We start from the raw sequence: 5555 nt of genomic DNA, 5'->3' as shown, positions 1-5555 counted from the left end.
TTTACCTTTAGCCCTTTTATCTTCGAGAAAACGTTCCGTTCACTATGCTCTATAGCCTTAACCCCGTGGGTGCTCGGCAACCCTATAAATAACACTCCTAACTCCTTAGCCGTAATTCGACCTAGTAGCGACTGTTGGCTTCCTTTTATAACATAACATGAAGCTGGCTTGCATATCCGTCTCCCCTCATCTTCAATTTCAACCTACGCCTCCAATTTTCCTAATACCGTTAACGGCTTAGCCTTTTCCCCATATGGTAAAAATATCTCCTTGCACTCTGTTAGATTTACCCCTCTTTCTATAATATTTCTTCTGAGATATTCCCATGCTTTCTCGCTTATTATGTTTTTGTTGCATCCCGAATCAACTAAAACATGCAGCATCACACCTCCCACTTTAATCCACAGCATCTCTCCCCTATCGCTGATGTTGTAGATGAAATTTTCTGTGCTTCATTTTCCTTCTTCTTCTTCTTCAGTCCGGTTTTCAATAGTCCTAACTCTTTCCTGTCGGTAACGTTTCGCCCCATTATTGTCATTTCCTCCTTGCCTTTTGGTGGATCCAGGTGTGCGGCACTGCGAACCAAAATGTCCGACCTTCTTACATTTATAGCACTCCTTATTACGTGCAGGACATTTTGGATCAGCCGCCAAATGATCCTTTTTCCCGCATCTGAAACACTCTCTCTTGGCCGGAACCAACCTGTTCGCTTGCATTATAGTCCCTTGTTTCGATTTTTCCTGGTGCGAGTATTTCTCGTGCCTGCCTTGTAACTGATTCGTACGAGCTAACTACTTGAATCATTTGTTCTACATTCATCGCTTTATGTTGTAACAATTTTTCTTTTAGTTCATTTGGCGCGAATAATATTACCTTATCGATGACACTATTCGCTCTAGCTTCCTCTTCGGTCTTGCCGAAACAACACTTTTGGGCCAAACTTTTACACCTGAACGTGAACTGTTCAATCGTTTCACCCTGCTCCGGCTTTAGCGTCCAGAATTGATTCCGTTCAAAAACCTCGTGCTGCTTGGGACAAAAGTATTCGTCCAACTTTTGAATAGCCACATGATAAGGATCGATACCTTGGCTCGCGTCTTCCTTTACATCCGCGCCTGGTATAGTGGCAAAGATTTCCTGCACATCTGGTCCCGCCTTTGCCAAAAAAATGTTCCGTATCTTAGTTCTGTTGTTCTCTTCGATTGCCGCAATGATGAAGTCAAAATTTCTTTTGTACTTAACCCATTCGCTTTTGATAGAATTCCGATCCATTGACCTAAAAAAGAAACGAGAAATGTTCCAAGTGTCCATTCCTTGAAACCATTATACATTATTAGCACATGTGCTCATTCTTTTGTTTGTCCACCCATTTTGTTTTTTTTTTCTAAACCCATCTGACCCTTTCTCCATTTTTTTCTTTTCTGTTCTCCGACAGATTCCTTTTTTTTTCGTGTTGTTTGCGCTCCGGCATGAAATCATATTTCTAATGAACCCGCTTGGCAAAGAGTAACTCATTTTAATGCCTCTCGCTACCCCTGGCCTTAGTTTTGAAGGAATCATGCGACACACTCGCACTCCACCCCCATGGAAAAACGCTCCCACCATCGAGGTGTTGACCAAAATTTCGCTGTGTGCATGAGACACACACTCGCACTCCTCCACCTCTCCATAGCCGATCGCTCCCACCGTTGCGAAGTTGCGAGAATTTTTGCTCTGAGCGTGAGACCCTGAAGCGCAAGAGATGACACTATGTGTAAAGACGATCATAATTCGATATGGTCAAACAGCGTCGATTATCGTTTCATTTATCTGGTAATGATGTTTTCACTTCATCAAAATTTAAAACATTAACAACTAGGCTGATAACAATAGTTGAAATGTAAATCAGAATAAATTAAATTCATTTGAAGTAAAATAAATTCCATTATACTCTATTTTGACCATATGATCAACACTTGTACATAGTGCCATTTACTTTGTGTTCTTCACTCTCGCGCTGTGTTGTGATCGTTCGAAACTCATTGCCAGAACGAATGCAATTTTCATTTGGGAAGGATTGGTGCTGGAAGATGCAGCGAAAATCATTAAATGTGAATAGAAAAGTGGTTAAGTAAATCGTGAAAGATGTCAACGCAGGCGTAAATGCAGTTTGTTTTGTTACATGATCTACGGGTAAGTGCATGCATAAGAAGAAGAATCTTGCAAATGATGTTTGTGTTCTAACAATCGTACTGCTTTTAATGTTTGTTTATTCTTCTATTATTTTCCATCACACCTAGCTATTTCATTGTCAAAGCTCCTGATAACAGATCAAAGCAGATGGATCGGGCATACAGTGTCGCCATTTAACATTAAATATCTTCTTGATCGGTAAGTTATAAACAGTACTAGTTTTGTTCGCCATTCTAATGCTCGATTAATCTTTCATTCCTCAGGCAAACGCATCAAACACCAAGTGTTTCTCTTCCAACAGCACGCGCTATCGGTGGAGCAATCAGCCAACGATTTGATCGCCAGTACGCGCCATCAAGAATTGATATTTTGCCAAACAGTACTGTGAATAAAAAACTGCACACTTACTGTCGGAATATCCTGGAATTTTTTGAAGCGTCTACGCTCGCGGTAATGGTGGGTTCGTTGAGGAGAAGGAAAGAAAGGGTGGGAGCGAGGATTAACCAAAAACGCGCCATTGAGAATGAGGGAGGTGCGCTCAGCGCTCACGCTGGGACACTCACGATGCTTGAAATAAAATGTTAACAAACATCGATTTCAAGCATGCATGTCACGCGACATTTTGCCAAGCGGGAATAATAAACGCACCAACTGGCTATTTGCAAATTAAACCAGCGCGTTTAATTGCTGGCGCGTTGCATAACGTAGCTATTCAGCAAGTATTGCTACCTAGCAACGCTTTGTTTTAAAGGCTAAATTATCGTAAGCGACAGACGGAAAGAAGGAAAAGGAGGGAAAAGAATGAGGAAGGAAAGGATGGAAAGGCGAGAAAGGAGGGACAGGAAGGAAATGTGGGAATGGAGGGAACGAAGGGAAAGGAGGGAAAGGAGGGAAAGGAGGGAAAGGAGGGAAAGGAGGGAAAGGAGGGAAAGGAGGGAAAGGAGGGAAAGGAGGGAAAGGAGGGAAAGGAGGGAAAGGTTGGAAAGGAGGGAAAGGAGGGAAAGGTTGGAAAGGTTGGAAAGGAGGAAAAGGAGGGAAGGAGAGAAAGAAGGGAAAGGAGGGCATTGGACTACTTGCCGATCCGTTGGTTGATGCATCCTCTCTGGAGCCACCATGGTCGCGCACACGAAAGTGTCTTTCGGAGCAGCAGCCCAAGACAGGCACAGTACACGCCGACTTAAGCCGACAATAATAAACGCACCAACTGGCTCTTGGCAAATAATGCCTTCATTATTTTTTTCAATTGAATTTATACTCTAAAAATGCTGACCATCGTCGATCAGCATTTTCTCCTTAGCCTATGTTTCCATTAAATCGTTAAATTCCATTTAATCGTTAAGCGCGTTTAATCGCTGGCGCGTTGCATAACGTAGCTATTCAGCAAGTATTGCTACCTAGCAACGCTTTGTTTTGAAGGCTAAATTATCGTAAGCGACAGAGGGAAAGAAGGAAAAGGAGGGAAAGGAATGAGGAGGGAAAGGAGGGAAAGGAAGGAAATGAGGGAATGGAGGGAAAGGAGGGAAAGGAGGGAAAGGAGGGAAAGGAGGGAAAGGAGGGAAAGGAGGGAAAGGAGGGAAAGGAGGGAAAGGAGGGAAAGGAGGGAAAGGAGGGAAAGGAGGGAAAGTAGGGTAAGTAGGGAAAGGAGGGAAAGGAGGGAAATGAGGGAAAGGAGGGAAAAGAGGGAAAGGAGGGGAAGGAGGGAAAGGAGGGAAAGGAGGGAAAGGAGGGAAAGGAGGGAAAGGAGGGAAAGGAGGGAAAGGAGGGAAAGGAGGGAAAGGATGGAAAGGAGGGAAAGGAGGGAAAGGAGGGCATTGGACTACTTGCCGATCCGTTGGTTGATGCATCCTCTCTGGAGCCACCATTTGTCGCGCACACGAAAGTGTCTTTCGGAGCAGCAACCCAAGACAGGTACAGTACACGCCGACTTAAGCACAATAATAAACGCACCAACTGGCTCTTTGCAAATAACGCCTTCATTATTTTTTTCAATTGAATTTATACTCTAACTTTTAATTATTAACTGTCGGTAATCGCAGTAGGTTGGTAGCTTTTCAATGATAAATGAGCGGCCTACTACGGATATTCATAACATGGTACCGGCAATAAAGCGTTTTCTGAAGCGTTAAGCAGCTGTCAGTTGTTATGTTGCGCTCCGTGTAATGCTGTGTGGAGTCCTGCGGTTATAAGGGGGGAGATGTTGGATCATAGCACACATGTAATAATTATTAATTGATCATAGTTCACGTTGTTACATTCTGAACTATAAAAAGTAGGGAATGCAAATAACACGTTCAGTTTGAATAAACCTATCGATTGAAACTCATCGTAGTTTGGCAATCCAGTACAAAACAGATACTATGATGCGTTTTGCCGCAACCGTACCACGCTACATTGTGCTGATAGGCGACAGTTTTTGGTGTTATGGTTGCTGTACTTGCAGCAATTGGTGCAAATTCTATGCCGAATAAAAAGAGTTAATTTTATATTGGGTGTCTTACCGTTCAATTGCCTGCAACGAGTGGTTTCGTGAGGAAATCCACAAATTATACATATTGTTTCCTTTTCTGGCCCTTTGTGACGATGCTGTATATTTTGATGTTTCGACCTTTCTTGCTTGGATACTCCTTCGTTCGCGGCCGCATAATGGCTAGTTCTTCAGAGGGTTTCAGCCATTCTCCTAGGTCTTGTAGCGTAAGATTCTTGTTATCTTGTTTCGTACTTATCGTGTGTTTCAACTAGGCATGGGCAAAACGATTCTTTTGACCGAACGCGAACGAACTAGTTCGCTCACCAAAAAGAACCGTACTTGAACGACGATTATTTCGTTCTTTTTTTCATGGGGTGTTTATTTACAAAGAACGCTCGTTATCTTTTTCATTTACCCGCCATAGACGCATACTGTAGCCAAAGAAGTACTCATTTTGCGGTTGACACCAATAATTTAAAAACATTAAACACTCGGCCCATCTGCTGTCTGGCTAGCTATCGAAAAACCGACCAAAAACTAGCATGTATAAAACTAATACGAGCATAGATGTCTCCAGCATATATTGTACCCTATGCCTTATACACACTCAAGGATTCTATAAAAAAAACTACTTAAATATGGATCAATATGATGAGCGCAATTCCAGTTCAGTTCATTCGCGAATAATGAATAATCCGTTTGAACGGGATCGATCTATTGAATTGTATATGTATAATTTCCACACCAACAGAGCACAGATCGAACACAAATGGGCCAGTTTGAACGCGTTCGATGAATTCAGTTGTGTAGGTACGATTTACATACCAACAGAACACAGATCGAACACCAGTTCGAACACATTCGATGAATTCAGTCGTATAGATACGATTTCCAAACCAACAGCACACGTATCGAA

At 42.6% G+C, this 5555-nt stretch overlaps 1 long non-coding RNA gene across 1 annotated transcript; it reads left to right on the top strand.

Annotated features, from left to right (window-relative positions):
- Positions 1 to 2299: 2299 nt before the first annotated feature.
- Positions 2300 to 2588, top strand: LOC120896917. The gene is made up of 2 exons (XR_005738474.1): positions 2300 to 2370; positions 2436 to 2588. It is a non-coding gene; the product is annotated as an uncharacterized LOC120896917 (long non-coding RNA).
- The last annotated feature ends 2967 nt before the right edge of the window (positions 2589 to 5555 follow it).

This window comes from Anopheles arabiensis, chromosome 2 (assembly GCF_016920715.1).
Source record: "Anopheles arabiensis isolate DONGOLA chromosome 2, AaraD3, whole genome shotgun sequence".
Taxonomy (NCBI): Eukaryota; Metazoa; Arthropoda; class Insecta; order Diptera; family Culicidae; genus Anopheles; species Anopheles arabiensis.
This window is presented reverse-complemented; position numbering and strand designations above follow the sequence as displayed.